This window comes from Micromys minutus (genome assembly GCF_963924665.1).
Source record: "Micromys minutus genome assembly, chromosome: 1".
Lineage (NCBI taxonomy): Eukaryota > Metazoa > Chordata > Mammalia > Rodentia > Muridae > Micromys > Micromys minutus.
This window is the reverse complement of record NC_137969.1, coordinates 217089010-217106391: the sequence shown is the minus strand read 5'-3', so window position 1 is coordinate 217106391 and position 17382 is coordinate 217089010. Positions and strand designations below refer to the sequence as shown.

At 44.9% G+C, this 17382-nt stretch overlaps 1 protein-coding gene across 1 annotated transcript in view; it reads right to left on the bottom strand.

The window, feature by feature from the left end:
- DAAM1 (dishevelled associated activator of morphogenesis 1) overlaps positions 1-11186 on the bottom strand; it is a 149863-nt gene extending 138677 nt beyond the window's left edge. The window contains exon 1 of the mRNA XM_080932039.1: positions 11014-11186. The gene's annotated coding sequence lies outside the window, so the exon portion shown is untranslated. The remainder of the gene's footprint in view (positions 1-11013) is intronic.
- Positions 11187-17382: the final 6196 nt, after the last annotated feature.

The window sequence follows — 17382 nt, the reverse complement described above, 5'->3', positions numbered from 1 at the left end:
CAGAGTCTGGGTTAGCTGTGAAATAGCAAAGAGCTTTCTCCATCACTTCTGAGCCTCCTGCAGAACAGAGGCTAGGAAGAAACTCGCAACTACTCCCCTGCCCAGCTTTATTCCAAAGACTCTTAGTGTTAGCATTTGTGACCAGGGAGTGTCTGTTACGCTTTCTTACAGATGATGGGTTAAAGGGTACGTGAAAGCCTCCCAGAGAAACATTGTGAGGAAAAGATAATTCCCAGGTACTTACATGTTTTTCAGCTAAATATGATAAAGCTTCATGCTTATTAGAAGCACTGAGTCCAGAATATCACATAATATGCCACCCACAAAAAAAGCCTTCCTCACATATGCAAAATTCTAATTAAACAGATGTACAAAGTTCATACAAAATGAATACAAACTCTTAAAGTTAACATTTAGACCAACAGACAGACAGCCTGACACACAATGTGCAACTAGACCCACATTTCCCAAACCCAAGCTCTTCTGGTCTTCTCACATTTTCACGTTAGGACTTCCTAGGGAGACAGAGAGTTCTGGAGCTGGGGGCCTAAGTGTTGAGAACCGGTCTCCTCATGGATCTCTTTCTCAGATCAGCCTGGGAAAGCCTACACTGCGGGGAAAACAGACACAGTAGATCCGGAGGAGGGGTACAGATCAGATGACCTCAAAAGTCCACATAGCCCCTGAGAAGGAACTATGGTTGACTTGTTTTTTTAATTTTGTGTGTGGTTTGTGGGTAGCATATGTATTCATTTGTATGGGCGTGTGCACCTATAGATTGTGTGTGTGTGTATGTGTGTGTGTGTGTGTGTGTGTCCAGGTCAATCCCGTCTGTCCTTCTACATTTCTCTCTGCCTCATTGCTTTGAGGCCAAGTCTCTCACTAAATCTGGAGTGCCCCATCTCCCCAGCTGTGACTACAGGTTGACGCTGTGTGTGTCTTTTTAGGTAGGTGTCAGATGTTCAACTCGGGTCCTCAGGCTTGCCCAACCTACATGTCATCATCTGAGCCATGTCCCTAAGCGCTGGCCAACTGTTTAATGGAAGCCATGCCTCCTCACACATTATCTTTGCATTAGCCGACCAAAAAAGGATCTTGGGTCAGTTAATTAAAGTGCAGCAACATTTTCACTTTGAACTCTGAAAGGCAAGTTTGGGAGGTGCCAAAACCCAAGTTTTAGAGTGAAGTTTGAAAGACATTCTTGTCTGTGGGAGGGGAAGAAGCAAGCCAGGGCTCTTCTCTGCTGTTCTGGGACACGCTGTCACTTTTAAAGGCTAAAGCTGTTTTTAAAACATGCTGGCCTTTGACAAGAGCAAGAGCTTTGGCTTCCCCTTTCCCCAAAGCCTGGTCTTCTTTATCCAGAGATAATGTAACTGACCTACAAACCCAGGCCACAGGCTTCAAAGCTGTTTACTCACTGGCACTGGTGGGCTTACCCTGGCTAGCACCAGTGTCTCACAGGGTCCCCTGTTGTGACCAAGGACATATCTTAAAATGTGGCTGGCTTCCCAGGCTGTGGTCATGGAAGAATGGAGAAATGACCCCAATGGGTCTAATCCACTGACCTTTTTCTTGGCTTTAACCAACTGCCCAAATAAATAAAACCAGCAGGGGCAGCTCCATTTCCCAAAAGAAATCCAATTTATACCTAAACTCCCAAGCCTGTTTCAATGTTTGAAGCCCTTGGACTATCTAAAACCTTCCAGCTCACTCTCCACAGGGGCAGTTTTATCCTCTAGAAGACACTTGGCTGGCTATGTCTGACGACTTTGGGGTTGTATTACAACAATGGAGGGACACCATGAGCATGTATACATGCATGGATACATTTTGGGCTGTGGCTGAACACTGCACAAGACCTCCCTCATGACAGCATTATCCAGGACAGTTCTCAACTGTGCTTAGGTTGAGAAACAAGGGATCAGAGAAGAAGAAAGGACCGTTTGCCAGAGGACTACTGGTTCATAATCCTTCGACAAAAATCATCTCAGTGTCATTTGGTTTCAAATAAGAATTATAGCCCTGAGCCAGTGAGGTGGCTCAGCAGATAAGAGCTCCCTGCCAGTAAGCTGGATGGCCTGAGTTCAGTCCCTAGCACTCACAGGGAGGAAGAGAGCTAACTCTCTAAAGCTGGCAGGCCACTGACCTCCACAGGTACACAGGCACATCATGGAATCTGCATTTGCATTCAAATTCATTCCCTCCCTCTCCCAGTTAGCATCAGCTGTCAAGTTGACACAGCCCAGAGTTATGGAGCGAGTCTCCATTAGGGGGTTGCCTGCCTTGGTCACACTGACCTGTGAGCCCGTCTGTGGGAGCATTTTCTTGACCAATAATTGATGTAGGAAGACTAGTCAGGTAGTTCTAGGTGAGATAAGAAAGCTGGCTGAGCTACAGAGAGAGAGAGCAAACCAGTGAGCAGCACTCCTCCATGGTTTCTGCCTGTCTTCTCTCAATGACAGACTATAACATGGTATTATTGTAAGATGAAATACACCCTTCTTTCCCAAGTAGTTTAGGTCATGGTGTTTAACACTGCAACAGACAGCAAACTAAAACACATGAACACACACACACACACACTAAATAATTTAAAAATATTTTTATAGAATAACACATTTAATGTTATCAGGGCCAAGGAAGTAAAAGAGAGAACACTGTGAAGTAAGTGGCCACGCGAATGGCACAAGGGCAGGGTGAGATCTGTGGTGCTTGGAGAATAAACGCTCATGCACGTCACTCAGTGTTTAAGAGCACTGCTGGGCCGGAGATGTGACTTGAAGTGCTTGCCCAGCAAGCTCAAAGCCTTGAGCTTGATTCCAGCACTGTGTAAAGCAGGCAGGGTGGTAACCTAGCATTTCTGAGGATAAGGAGGGATGACTAAGAAGTTCAAGGGCATACTTGTCTATATAGGCATTTTTAGACCTGCTTGGGACCCAGGGACCAACCCCATGAAACGACTACTGGCTAAAAAAAAAAAAAAAACAATAACAACAACAACAACAACAAAAACACAGGCAATATTAGCCAGAGAAGCACTGTTGTTCTTACTCTAGCTTAAACAGATTACCATTTAAATAGAATGGCATATCACCAAAAGATAATGCTTAGCTTCATCTCTTATATCCTCAGGAACTTCCTGTGGTCAGGTGTTTGGCATTAGCCCCAGAGGAAAGGGTCTGCCCAGAAATGAATAGGATCACAGGTCCATGTCCCAGGGCAGAGAGCAGGATGGGAAACTGGACAGGCAAATCCAACAGATGTTATTAAACCTACGTGCACAGTGGCTCTTCCACATAAATTACTCAGACAGCTAGATAAATTAGGTCATTACTGTTCTAATGATACTCCACTCCAAACAGTGTGTGATTTTCACCCAGAAGAATTCTGTGTCATACAAATAAGGAAAAAGAGGCCCAAGTAGTTTAAAGGAATCAGTGGGATCACCCAAAACAGAACACCACACCAGCTGGAATTTCTTCTCCCTGTGTAGGGCTGCAAAGCGTGCGCAGGTAAAAAGATTCCATCCGGAGTATCAAACATTCAGAGTCGGATTCCTGCCAAATATGTCATATTCAGATGTTGACTTTAAACCTACTTGTGATTATTCATTTCCTTTGGCCCCTAAAGATCTGTCCCTGGGTATGTGCATTTCGTACTCTCTGTTGGAAGCCCTGGTATGCCTGTCCCTGAGTGTGTGCATGCTCTGTGAAAGCAGCATATCCCTGAGAATGTGAATACTCTCTGTTAAGAGGAATTCCTGGCCCAAGAAGACTGTAAACAAAGACAATCCAGAGGGAAACCAGTGATAAGATAAATGAAATCCAGTAACTCCTGGTCCTCCCTCCAACTACTTCCCTCATCTTGCTCCATCAGAAAAACAACCTGAGCTCTAGTGGGAGAACTGTGGTGTGAGCTGAGCTCAGAGGCTCCATTCCTTGTTCTAGGCCAGACGGTTCAGGGCTCTGGAGAATGCCACATCATAAGGCCAATGACTGTGGCTCCCCTGATACTCAACTGGGCCATGTGAAGACAGCCCCATGTTCCTGAGAACAGGGTTAGCAAATTACAACCCAGAGGAAAATGAATAGATGGATGGATGGATGGATGGATGGATGGATGAACAGTTGTATCAATTATATACACAGATAGTTTGATTTTAATTTTTAAAATCAGCCTTTGACAGAAAATGTCACAGGCAAAGCACTTCCACAGACTTGGAGTTCTACACTTATGTTACCTACTCAGAGTCTGAAGCTTCAACTGGGTCACAGAGTTTTTCTAGTTCAATCTAGTCTCTGCTCTTGATCTCAAAAATACAAAAACAGGGCTGGAGAGATGGTTCCACATTGAGAAGACTTGCTGTTCTTGCAACTGACCTAAGTTTGATTCCCAACACCCATGTGATGGCTCCCAACCATCAGTAACTCCAGTTCCAGGGACTCTGATACCCTCTGGACTCCAGGGGCACTGCCCACATGTGCTGCACACACTCACACAGACACACATAGACAAATTAATTAGTCTTAATTAAAAATAGAAACAGATAAAAGCAGGCCTGTCCATTTAACCTTCAAAGAACACTCGGCAGTCAGTCTTGGTCACAGGCTTCGATTTCAAGCATTTATTTATTCTTCGTCCTTCCTGACTCTTAGTTCACATTACCACTGAGCGCTAAGCACTGGGGGAGCACTCTGGTACAAAGACTGGCACAGTCAAAACAGGATGGGGGATTAAAACAGACATGCTAGTCTCAGATTTTGCCACCATCGTTCTGAGTTAAATGAAAGCCATTAATACTGGATTAACTACAGCTGTTAATCCAATGTCTTGTTTTCTTAGAGTTGTTCCTGTTCATTCAAGTTACAGTATTCTCTGCTTGTGCCTTTACCTGCCTTCCAGGGATGGAATTCAGGTCTTCCAGCTCTTAGGCAAGTGCCTGTGCCCCTGAGCCATCTGAGCAGTCCAGTCTTTTTAAAAGTGTTCCTTGCAGTAGGTTCTCAGGGCTCGGGAGGTCCCTTCTTGTTACAAAGCTGCAGACTCCAGCTTAAGCTGTGCCTTGCCTTCCCCTGCTTAGTTCTGTCAAACTGCTCCAAAGCAAATATGTATGCACAGGCACATAAGAACAGTCAGGCTAGTCTGGTAAACGCCACTAACAACTGCTGCTCTCGGGTACAGATCTGCAGGAACTGTATGGGATGACAGGGTGCAATAGACAACTATGGACCCAGGGAGTTCAGCAGGGGAGGGAGAGCCCAGAAACAACCCCGAAACACTCACTGTTAATAGCTGCCATTCCCCAGGAAAGAAAAGACACAAACTGCAGTTTCACAAACTGTTAGTGAGCCGTCTCTCTCTAGTTCTGACCCAATTTTCGCAAGAGTATGGCTAACATCATTCCTTGGCAAATGCTTGCCTCTAGCAGGGTCTGAAGAAACTAAACTCTGTCAGTTCATTTTATAATATGACACTTTCCTTTGCCCCAGCAGTGGTGATTGTACACAGGCGCTCCCTGTCTCGAGCGCGCACGCGCGCGCGCACACACACACACACACACACACACACACACACACACACACACAGACACCATGGTGAGTTATAAGTACATGACTCAAAATTAAGGTGAATCTAACCACAATCTAGACCTGTTCTGTATATCTCTAACAACAAAAGCCTGGCCAACTCTAAAAACTGAAAAGTAACCATATGTTTAAACAACAAAGCTCAAAGCTAAGACATGCGCTATGTCTACTTTTGGAAGTCTACATTCATAGCACCCATGAGCCATGTAATGTTTGCCAATTGCATCACAGGTATTTTCTTTAGAAGTGGACAAAGAGCAGTTTAACAGGTGACCTGAACTGAGTGCCTGGCAGGAACAGAAGGAACTTCAACTCCAAACCTGGTGCAATTTACAGAAGAAACGAGCTCCAGTCCTTGCTAAAGGTGAATGACAGACTTAAGAAATGTAGCCAGATGAATGGTGCAGGGGAGAAAGTTCCCCAAGTCTAGGTCTGGCAAAGAGCCATTATGTCTCAGTAGCCCAATGGCAAACAGGCTTGTGTTTGCATTTTCTCTTCCTGGCAATGTCTGCTAGAACAGTGCAGCTTGCCCTTCATTCCCCTAAATCACCACATTTATGCTTCAGTCAATTGTCTGCATCGAATATTGTCAATGTTGCACAATATTGACTTCTATGCCAAAAGAGAACGTCAGGAAGTCACACCAACTACATTGGAAATGAAACTCACTTCCCTAGTTTTCCACATTTAATTCACAATGGTAGCTATGATTTAAGAATCACAGCTGTTTACTTGGCTCCAAATTTGCTACAACATAATGAGTGTCTCTTTTGAGGCAGGGGGAGGGAGAAAGGGTTATTTTAATGCCTAAGGATATTCAATATCAGATTGCATGTTTAACTATTACTAAAGTTTTCTTTCTTTTTTTCTTTCTTTCTTTCTTTCTTTCTTTCTTTCTTTCTGTCTGTCTTTTTTTCAAAAAAGCTTGCACAGCTTCCCTTAAAAGGGAGGGACGCTGGGATGCGAGGCCCCTCTTAGGGGTTAATGTAGACGTCTGTTGCCCTTTACTAGGTGAGAAGCCTGTACCCAGATGAGGGATTCAATCCAGTGAAAATTACCCTCATGAATAGGGTCTGAAACTGGACCAAAAAGATTTAAATATAGGATATAAAAATAGTTTCCTTTTTCAGATACTCTGTCTATATGAAATATAGCAAAAGGGAAATTCAAAAGCTTTATCATTCGAGTGCTACATATGGGGCTGAGTGTGTAGCTGTGTCGCTAGGGCAGGCACAAAGCCCTTGCTTCACACCTGGCATGAGCCGGGATGAGCAGCACAAGAGTCTATAACCAAAGGCACTTGGGAGACAGAGGCAAGAGAATCAAAAGTTCAGATCTGCCCTCTACTGCATAGACTTAAGACCAGCCTGAGATACACCAGACCCTGTCTCAAAAATCAAGGTTAGGGGTGAGGTGGTGAGGACAGGACCCTTGTTGCTGTGCTCCTAAGAGTCAACAAACTCAATCCATCCCTGCACTGGGAAAGCAAACTCCTTTGGAGATGCTCTGTTCTCTGTTCCTGGGGCAGTGGGGAGGGTACCAGAAGATAAAAGGTGAACACCACCCTTCTCTGCTGTGGGCAGAATACAGGTCACTGAGATTAACTGGTACCTCGCCTCTAACTGTCCTCCTTTCAACAGGGACACTAAGGATGTGAGGACATCATCTCTACCAGCAAGCTAGCCCACAATATACATAAAGGACAATACACTTATTAAGTAACTTCAAAATGGATAACCCCACCTCAGCCTGTTCTGCCAACCAGACTTACTCACAAGCCATGCACGAGCAAAAACAAAAAAGACATGGAGCCAATACAATCCCTTCAGCTCCTAAAAGGACTGACATTGTTAAGTATTTAACTTTGAAATTAACCAAGACACTTTCTTCCATTACTGAGTTAACACCAGAACAGTGCCAGTAATTCACAATCCTTACCCTAAGAGGGGCAGGGTGGGGGAGGGGGAAGTTTCATTTGGACTGGAGTGCTCTGAAGAGAAAACAAGTTTGGCAACCTCAGTTGGCAAAATTTGTGTTGACTTTTCCTGAACTATTAGACTATAGACTTAAGACATAGAAACACAAGAATGCTAAGGAAGACCCCCTACCCCAGTGACAACCTCTGTGGATCATTTTCTGAACCAAACACCTGAAGCTCTTGGTGGTGCAGAGCTTTGTGGGAAACGCTTAGTCCCGGCAATCCAGCTGTAACTTTGAAGTGTTTTCAGAGAAGAACCTAAGACCCTCAAGCCAAAGTCATACTCTAAATATTTACAAGATGAAACTGTTTCTGTCTTAACTGGGTTTTGTTTTTAAACACCTTATTTGTCCTGGGAAGCCTATTACTAACACCAGCCTCAGCTTTTTAAACAAAGTAGCTGAAATGAAACTATACACAAACACATTCATTCTCAACACTCAGAATTGTCCACCAAGGAGAGCAAGCCAGGATTCAAATTCCACTCAAGAATGTGACCTTCAGTGTCCCTTCTCTATTACCCTTCTCAAAATGGTTCGAGTTTATTAGACCAACAGGACGTGACCACTGCATAACGACTTCACCAACACCAGACCAATGTCCTCTCCTAGGGTTGGCCTTGGAACAGCAGATCCTGTTTACAAAGTCACTGTGCCCCAGATGACAGACTGCTGTCTCCCAGCAACTCCAGAAGCCACTGGTGGATTGACAATAGTGTCTAACTATCTTTGCCTTTGTCTTTCTCCTTAGTTTCCTGTCATCTGCCTTCTAGGAAAATTATCTGGGCCAAGGAGAGTACTACTAATAAAAGTATTTCATTAAGTGTACTCAGAAATTATAAAAAGAAAAACAATAACCTATATAGGTGAATGTATTCTAAAAGTAATTATAAAATTATATATATATATATAATTTTAATACTCATGGAAAGAATTGTAGCAAGGTGTAAGTATTGACAAAAAAGAAGGGGGCTATTACAACAAATTACAAAACTATCAGGAAAAAGAATACAAAACTTGAATTTTGGATCCTCCTTAATACCCATTTAACAAATGCTTATTAAAAGATTGTTCCAGATTGTGGGAAGGTGGAGAAGACAAAGAACCTGCCTTCAAAGAACTTAGCACCAGGAAGCATAGACAAGTGAGCTAATAAATGAAGAACATTCTGCTGTTATTATCTAAATCCTAGAACAAAAGTAAATAATAAGAGAGTGCTAACTTCTGCTATTGATACTCATAGCAATGGAACTACCTACTTAAGATGATGAACATTATCCACTTGGCACAACAACACAAGAACTAACCTGCACATGAATGCACTCGCATAGACACTCCTACACACCACCACTTCTGAGAGGTACCACACTTAGATAAAATGCAAGCAGGAGATGAAAATCCAACATCTTAGTATACTTTAGATGCCTTCTGTCTAAGTTACAAATAACTACATTCATGGAGAATCTGCAAACCACAAAATCTAAACAACTAATTGTGACTAAAACATAAAAGCCCAGATACTGGGATAATAGGAGTATCAAGTGTATTGTCCAGTCCATTTTGTAACAATAACCCCAAGGATCTTGGTTTGAGGGCCAGCAACCAAATTGAATGCTACTATGTTAGAGCTGGTTTAAGCCTTGTGTTATTGGAGGAGGGGTCATTTTCCAAGTTGCAAGACTTTAAACCTAAAGCCAATATTCGGAATTCTCGGAACTCCCCTGTCTACATTAGCAATGAGATCACAGGTGTCCCCAGAGGTAACAGCTCACAGCAGGACAGCACACAAAGTGCGTCACAGGACCTAGGGCTCCTCTTTTCATCCTCCGGAGTTTCATTTTAAGGATCTTCAGCTGGAGTTTGGATTTTATGAAAATTATTGCGATGTCTGCGCTCTCCCTACCTCAATTTCAATTATTAATTGCTCTGTCATTTACAGGTAATTGCTGACCAGGGGGAGCTGTGTAGACCTGGGAAGAGTGACCTTGTTAAGTAAACTGCCTCCAACACTATTAACTATGATAATGATGGAAAGATACGGTTCATTTGTGGGAGGAAAAACATCTACCAAATTTAGTTTACCTTAGAACAAAAGCCCTAGGCAATTCATTTTGAGATGATGTATTGGCACGTGGGAGGAAAAGGGGTCCAAAAATACGGTGTCCAGGGTATGTAGCAAGGAATATGGGGAGTCCTAGATCTGCCAGGAGGGTGAAGAAGAGGGAGCAGCTGGGCCCAGGGCAAACATTTGACCACACCCCCGACCACACCCTCCCAGCTGCCCGCAGAGCCACAACGAATTGAAACAGCAGTGCGAGTTGTTAAGATTCCAAAGGCAGAAGTCGCCATAGCAACCGGATTCGTCTTGCAGGCAAACTATGCTTCAATTCACTAGGTCCGGCTCAAATCTCTAGAAACTATCAATTCAATGGGGGCAAACCGGTCACGGGCAACATTTGCTCCGGATGCTCTCCCAACATTGATGGGGGGGGGGGGGGGGGAAGGGACTCAGAGCAGAAATCTATTTCAGAGCACAGTAAAACATTTTACGGGGAGGGGACAGAACGTCCCAAACCTTGATTGTAAGCAACGTGCAGAAGACCGTAGAGGGTTTTGATGAATGTGAATAAACGAACGAATGAAGCTGACGCAGAACGGGGAAAGAAAAGCCAGAGGACTTTAGAGTTGTCCAGCCGGGCCTGGCCTCGCCTCGCCTCGCTCTCCTCTCCAGTCAGAAGACAAGCCAATCACAAACAGCTGGTTTGGGGCACCAGTTAGATAAACCCGATTATCCAGCCCTCTTGGCCCCACAGCGAACCTTATCATTAGGTTATCCACCACCCATCACTTCCATGGTTCTAAGGAGAGCGTTTAGCCCACGCCCAGGTACCCCTTGCAGGGTTCGATTCCGCAGAGTCAAGAGTGAGATGCGCCCCCCGAAACAGGACACAGGGAACCCAGTCTAGTCCCCCGGAGACGCAGCCTCCCCGCGCCGCAGCTAGCCGCCGGCTCGCGGCCTCCGCAATGCCAGGTTTCCCTCTCCTCTCCGCACACTGTAAGCTCGGGCACTGCCTGGGTTACAGTCAGCCCCTCCGTTTTGAGTATGGGCTTGACCTGAAGGTGATAGTGATGGTGGGAGAATCGCGGCCATAGCCGTGCCCACGGATCTTACAGAGCCAGCGGCCCAGGAGCGCCACCCGCTACCGCAGCTCCCTCAGCCCTGGCCCCGAGGAGCCTGTGGCCGGGAAACGAGATATACCCGGCCGGCTCCACTGCCACCCAGCGCCTCGGAAAGAAAGAAGGGAGGGACCCCATCCTCGGGGACGCCTTCCTTCAGGCTCGCTCCGCTCTGTGCCGCGCTGCAGCCATTTTCCAAAGCCTAGATTGGCAGCCCGTAGCTGTCTCGGTCCTGTTCCCACCCAGACCCAACCTGAAGGACGAGTTTAATATTTACCTACTGGCCCGGGAGCTCCGGGAAGCAGCAGGAGGGCGCGCCGCGAACAGCGCGAGGAACCAGCACGCCCACCCCGCGCCACTGTGCGGTGTCGCTAATGAATGAGTGCGGCGGGCGAGCCAAGGCGTCCCCTCACCTGAGCAGCCGCTGCATGCTGGAAAGGCCGCTCTGCGTTCCCGGTACAATGGGATCCGGTTAAACAGTTCCCTTCACAGCAGCTCGTAGGTTACCAACTCGCAGGTGACATCATCCTCGCCTCCTCTGATAGGATACAAGGTGGCACCCACTGCGCATGGACGCTCTGACAGGCCCTTAGGATTCTGGAAGTTGTAGTCCCAATCCTGCAGACAGAGCCTGCAGTCTCTCCATCCTTGCTCTCAGAAACTACATTTACCGAGGTGCTTCTCTGTCCCTCTGTGCCAGCCCTCTCCCCGCCTCTCCAGACCCGCCCCCTCCCCGCCCTCCAGTCTAGCAGAACCAGTGGTGGTCAGTCAGAAGCTCTGGGGCATGCTGTTTGGGCGAGAGGGCGAGGCACCCAACGACCGTGCCCTTTGACTTGACCTCTGATCCTGCCAGCGGGTAGGCTGCGGTACCAAGGGGCGTCCTGAACTAGCGCACACCCACCAGGCATTTCTGTTCGGTTGGGCTCTCCTGCCCCCATCTGGAAAGGGTTCATAAAAGCCTTTCTCTTCCTTCCCTGCTCAAAACCACTAATTCATCGGACTCCAGGGGTTCTGGGTTGAATACCAAGCCAGGATTTCCCCCATGTCCCCAAGGATCAAACAATGCCAGCCACGAAAAAGAAGAGTCTCTTTGCACCACACTTTGGGTTACTTCACCTTTCTCCTCTTTTTCCTTTTTTACCTTTTAAACCAAGACCAGGTGGCCAAGAAGAAAGCTGGGAAAAACTTAGTTGGCTGACCTGAGAAAAACCGGCGGCTGTCACTAATGAAAATGCAGTGTAATAGAAGACAGAAACAGTCACCACAACCCACCGCAAGCCTGCTGCTGTGGAGATAACACGGCCATGCTTTTGTTCATCCCTGAAGGGACTTCCCGCTCTGGTGGCTCTCAACTCCTGCCAAGATAATATGCATATCTAAAAGTTTTAGTTAATTACACATATATAAAACTTTAAAGTTCGCAACACTCCATTCACCCTCGTTCCCGGCACATTTCCTTTCAAAAATATCAGAAGTTTAATTAAGACTTTAAAGCATACAGTACCCTTCAAGGATGGCCCCCGATCTTCAGACGCCTATCTGTGTATTCAAGTGTTAGTCAAGGGTGGGTAGTGGAATTCTGACCCTTCTAGAAATTTTTGGTTTTAATACATAAAAGTTTTTCTGTGTCGTGATCTCATTCAATGAACCCTAAAGGTGAGAAATTTAAATAGAGGGGACAGATCTCCAAGTGGTGCTTTTTTTTTAACATGGGGAAAAACTGTATTTATTCAAGTTTCAGCTCACGTGCCCTCTTCCACAAGCAAAATTAAGATTTTGCTTCTCAGGAAATGAAGACTGACAATTAAATTTTCCAACAACTCTTCACCTAATTGCTGGTGGAACATCACCACTTATCTTCCCTTTCCCACTTCAAAAACTAAAGTTCAAGTGAAATCTATTCTTGGAACTAGAGGAGTATCTCAGAGGAGAGGGAAATGGTGTTTCGTGAGAGAGGAGGTTACTGCTGGATTCTGATCTCCTCTTGACAAGCCTATTCTGGACAGAGCATTTGCCTCCACAGACGCAGGATAACTTTGTTGCTCTTCTGATCTATCCTATCTGTTTCAAATATTATCTTAAGAGGAACCTAGACAACACAAACGTTCCTTTGGCCATCAGACCAAGGATACAAGTGGTGATGTTTTAGCTGATGGGTAAGCTGAATGGATTGCACACTTGGCTGTGGGAAGATACTCAGAAAGAAACCGGACCTGGCATGATTTCAAAGGCTCCCCCAATCTTATAACTGTGGCAAGCTTTTAGGTGGAAACATAATCAGTGAGCTTGATTTTACTGGGTCAATAAATTGAACTTGGAGCCTTTCTATCAGGCAAGGTTTATCCTTATAGATGAAAGCATGTGGTTAAAGGCACGTGGAGAAATAATTTTATAGAAAAAAATACCCTCTCAGCAAGCTCTCTTAGTTCTTGGCAATAAAGAAAAGGAATAAACTTTTGTTCAAAAAAAAATTCTCTTTAACAGTGTTACAGGGTGTGTCATGTACCTCCATATATAAAGTACAGCCCGAAAAACAGACTACAAAATGGAATTTGTGGTGTGTGGGGTGGGCGGGGAGAAAGAGTTTTCTATCAACCAACTCTAAACATAGATAATAGATAGAACACTTGGTGTTCGAAAGTGGTTTTCGGTTAAGTGGTGATGAATTTAAACTGATCCCTGCACACTGTTGCATTGGTAACCAAGGTAAACAAGAGGGTTCTTTGGCATCAGAAATGCTGCCTGAAGACCTGTAGCCCTGAAATCAGTGGAAGCTTCAACACTTCCACAGTGGTACAGAGAAACTCACACACACACCACTTTCACACAAGTTGTATATGTGTATATTCAATTCTTTTTATGAAACTCAGTCTAAGAAACCATGAAAAGCATTCATTCTTTCTAGATTGATTTATATTCCAAGTCAAAAAGGTTTCTTTACTTTTTCCCCTTTTATTTTTAAACAACTGAGCCTGTCCTGGAATTGCCTTACAAAAGACCCCACCTCACCCACCAGTCATGGACTATGGATTAGAAACACCTGGAGCCATTGTGCATAGACTATCTCTGTGGAGAAGACGGGAGACAACGGCGTTATGGGGCACGATGCTGATATTTCAAAATAGCAGCGCCTGTCTCTGGTTACAAGTTTTACTTCAGGGAGGAAATAAGACACCAACAGAGAAAAAACATGTATCGCCTTACATGTGTTGTCATGTAACAGCTTGGTTCTTCACAACAGTTAAGGATGTATGTTGCTCCTGGGCTTGGGATTGAGCCATTTTACTGTGGTATATAAACCTGTAACTTTGTTTATGTGTGAACCTCAGTTTCCTTACTTGTAAGAACATTTCATGCTTTACTTATGTGTGAGGGTTAAGGGTAAGGCAGGCTCTTGGAAGAAAGTGTAACACCCTGAAAGGATGGGTGTGGGCATTGTGAAGAACAGAAGAAAGTAAGGTTTTCCTCAAATGTGTGCTCAAGATACTCAACAGAGAGTTGCCATAGGGCTAGTCTTTGCTCTCCACCAACTGATAATCAGGGCCTGTTGCTGAAGACAACGCTTACAAATCTCATTGAACACAGGGAGGTTGAGCTGGTGTCTAACTAGAGCCTTCACACCTGCTAACCACAGTTCACAGTTCTGGGAGGTACTCGGGGTAAACACCAACACATCTTCAAAACCTTCTGTGTACAGTGATGACCTGCCTGTATGATATGCTGGCGCAATGGTGGCATATACCCTGTAGGAGTAACCAACCACTGTCTGATTGGATTTAAGGCCTGCTCCATGAAATGGAACCCATACCTGACACTGCACATGTGGCCATAAACCTGAAAGTAGATAAGCCATGGGCCAAATGAAAACCAAACTGCTATTCTGCTAAAAGAACACAGCAATAAAATAACCCCTACAACCTGCAGTTATATACACAAATCAGTGTATCACTCAAAGAAGATTCCAACTACAGTTGATAGCAACTAAAACAGAGACCCATAACTAGACAATATGCAGAGAGCAAGAGACCTTGGAACTCTCAGTCCTAAATGGGATGTTCTCACCAAACCTTTCCCCTCAGGGCTCAGGAAACTAGGGGAAAGATGAGGCAGAAAGACTGTATGAGCCAGAGGGGATAGAGGACACCAAGGAAATAGTCAGTGTCTTCCAGGCAAAAGAGGACTGAAGAACTTGTGAACTCTCAAACTATGGGAGCACACATAGAGACAACACAGGTCCAAACCAAATCAGGTTCCAGTGCTGAGATAAAGAAGCGGACACAAGCTCCTATCCTAACCAAGAAGCTATCTCTAGTTGAAAATGGTTTTTAGGGAAAATTTGTTTTCTCCAACAGAGTCTCACTGGACATATAAACTTAAGGGCAGAACTCTTGCGTAGCAGTAAATGTAAATGCAAAATAGTTTCTATTGCTGTAGACTTTTCATCTCATAATGCTTTGTTGGAATATTTTTTATCTTACTGATCTTCTACATATATATTATAGTTTCCTATTTTATGTTTTTATGGGCTGTGTGTCTGTCTGTCTGTCTGTCTGTCCACACGTCTATGTGCTTCTCATTGGTTTTTCTTTATTTTTTGTTTGTTTGTTTTGTTTGCTCATTCGTTTTCTAAAGAGAGAATTCTTGAAGTTGGACAGGCAAAGAAATGGGAGGAGATGAGGTACGGAAACCATGATCAGAATATATTATATGAAAAAAATTATTTTCAATAAAAAGAAGAGAGAGGTACCAGAAAAAAACACTTCTGAAGCTGAGAACTATAAAGATACCAATCATCTACAATTTTCCATGCTGGATCTAATTTTGAAATAGTTACTAAAATCTAATGTAAGTTAATTCATAATTATCACAGTACATGGTTAGGAACTGTATAGTATATATAGACACTTTGTCTTATGTTAATCCACCCGTAGACCAAAGGAACTTAGAAAGAAAAGAGAGGGAGACCTCCGACGTAGATTGCTGCTGCTCCTGGGCCCGTTCTTAAATATGTAACCCAGCCCAGGTGTCCTCAGTCTCCTGAGGAGCCTTTGCAAGCTTCCCAGCAAAGAGAAGCATTTCTCAGATTGGAGGCTGGAGGAAGGGAGAGGAAGGAAGAACCTCACTCTTCCTCCTCCTCTCCAGAGAAGCCTTGGGTGGTGTTTCTGTCAGGAGTGGTGGCATTTCCTTCCTCAGAGCTCTCTCTGGTTCTTCCAGGCTGGCCTGAGTTAACAATCCCTTCTCCTCCTCCCAACTAGGAATGAAGATGACCCCCTGCTGCTGCCAAGACCTCGGATCAATTTGAGGCTCTGAGATATTTGGTCACCAGTGTGGTCAGGTCTCTGTTCTACATTTGTTCTAGTCTTTAAAAGTACAACCGTTTGAGAGTTTTAATGAAACTGTAACTGATACGCTCATGTCTTCGGTATAATTCCTTCAGAGACAGACAACTGAAACTTTTTATGGGCAGTTTATGCAAACAAGACAACTGAGGTAGTGATGTTCTGAAGGAACAGGAACCAGACTAGCTCTAAGGCAGTGTGATGAGGGTTTTCAGATGTCTCTAGTAGCCTGGTCTCTGTGCTGTTCTGTCTTGTTTTGTTTTGTTTTGTTTTCTGTAGAATTCCCGAGTGGAGCTGATTGCCCAGTCTCTGGGCAACTATCCCGAGCTTACTACCCAAAGCCATGATGGCTCTTGGGGTGTAGCTCCCTAGAACAAGAGCATTGTCTTCACTTCAGAACTCATTCGATATACAAGTGCCCACCCTTAGCAAGGACAGTCTTCATTTCACAAGTCCCCCAGCTGTTCCTGTCACACACGGTAACAGTCCAGAACTTCCTCTATGGTAAGGAGATGCTGCGGTTCAGAGTGAAAACTCCTGACCTATCTCGGTGTGTCTAGGAGCCGTCCTGGAAGGCCCCCAGCACTGTGAACCTCACTGTGGCTTCATGTGACCTTAAAGCTGGTAAATCTGCCAGGGTCTTTATGATAAAATGTGGTTCCTCCTGAGAGAGAGGGACTTTGCAACGTTCTGGGCCAACGATTCAGTTTAGTGTGTGCAAAGGTACTTGGGAGAGCTTTATTTCACTGAGAAATGCTGAAGAACAGATCAAGGGAGATGAAACCATATGCAGAGGCAAGGTCAGTTAGAGTAATGCCATACTGTGCTGCTTAACACATAAACAGTAAGAGGGAAGAGAAAATAACTTCAGCCACCCCCAAACTCTGTAGACCAGTCTCAGATCAGTCCCAGGGCATTTGGGAAGACACCCCCGAATCCCCCCCACTCCACCACCAGCCCCAATCTGCCTCCCCTGCATCAACAACCTCCCTCCTCCTGTGTCATGTAACTCAGCTCCTCTGTCAGCTGTTCCATATCTGGGTGACTCATCTGAGACCTGCCCGGTTTATGTCTTCAGCCACTGGCCCTCTATGGCTCCTTTAAATTAATTAAAATTGACAAAAGGGACTAGAGAGCTGGTGGCGTGCTGGCTGTTTTTCCAAAGGAGGAAGAATTCAATTCCCAGCACCCAGGTAGAGGATCGTGACCTTTTGTTAACTCCAATCTCGGGAATTTGATGCCCTCTTCTGGCCACTGCCGACACTGCAGGCTTCAGGTCCACAGACATAAATTGAGGCAAAGCACAC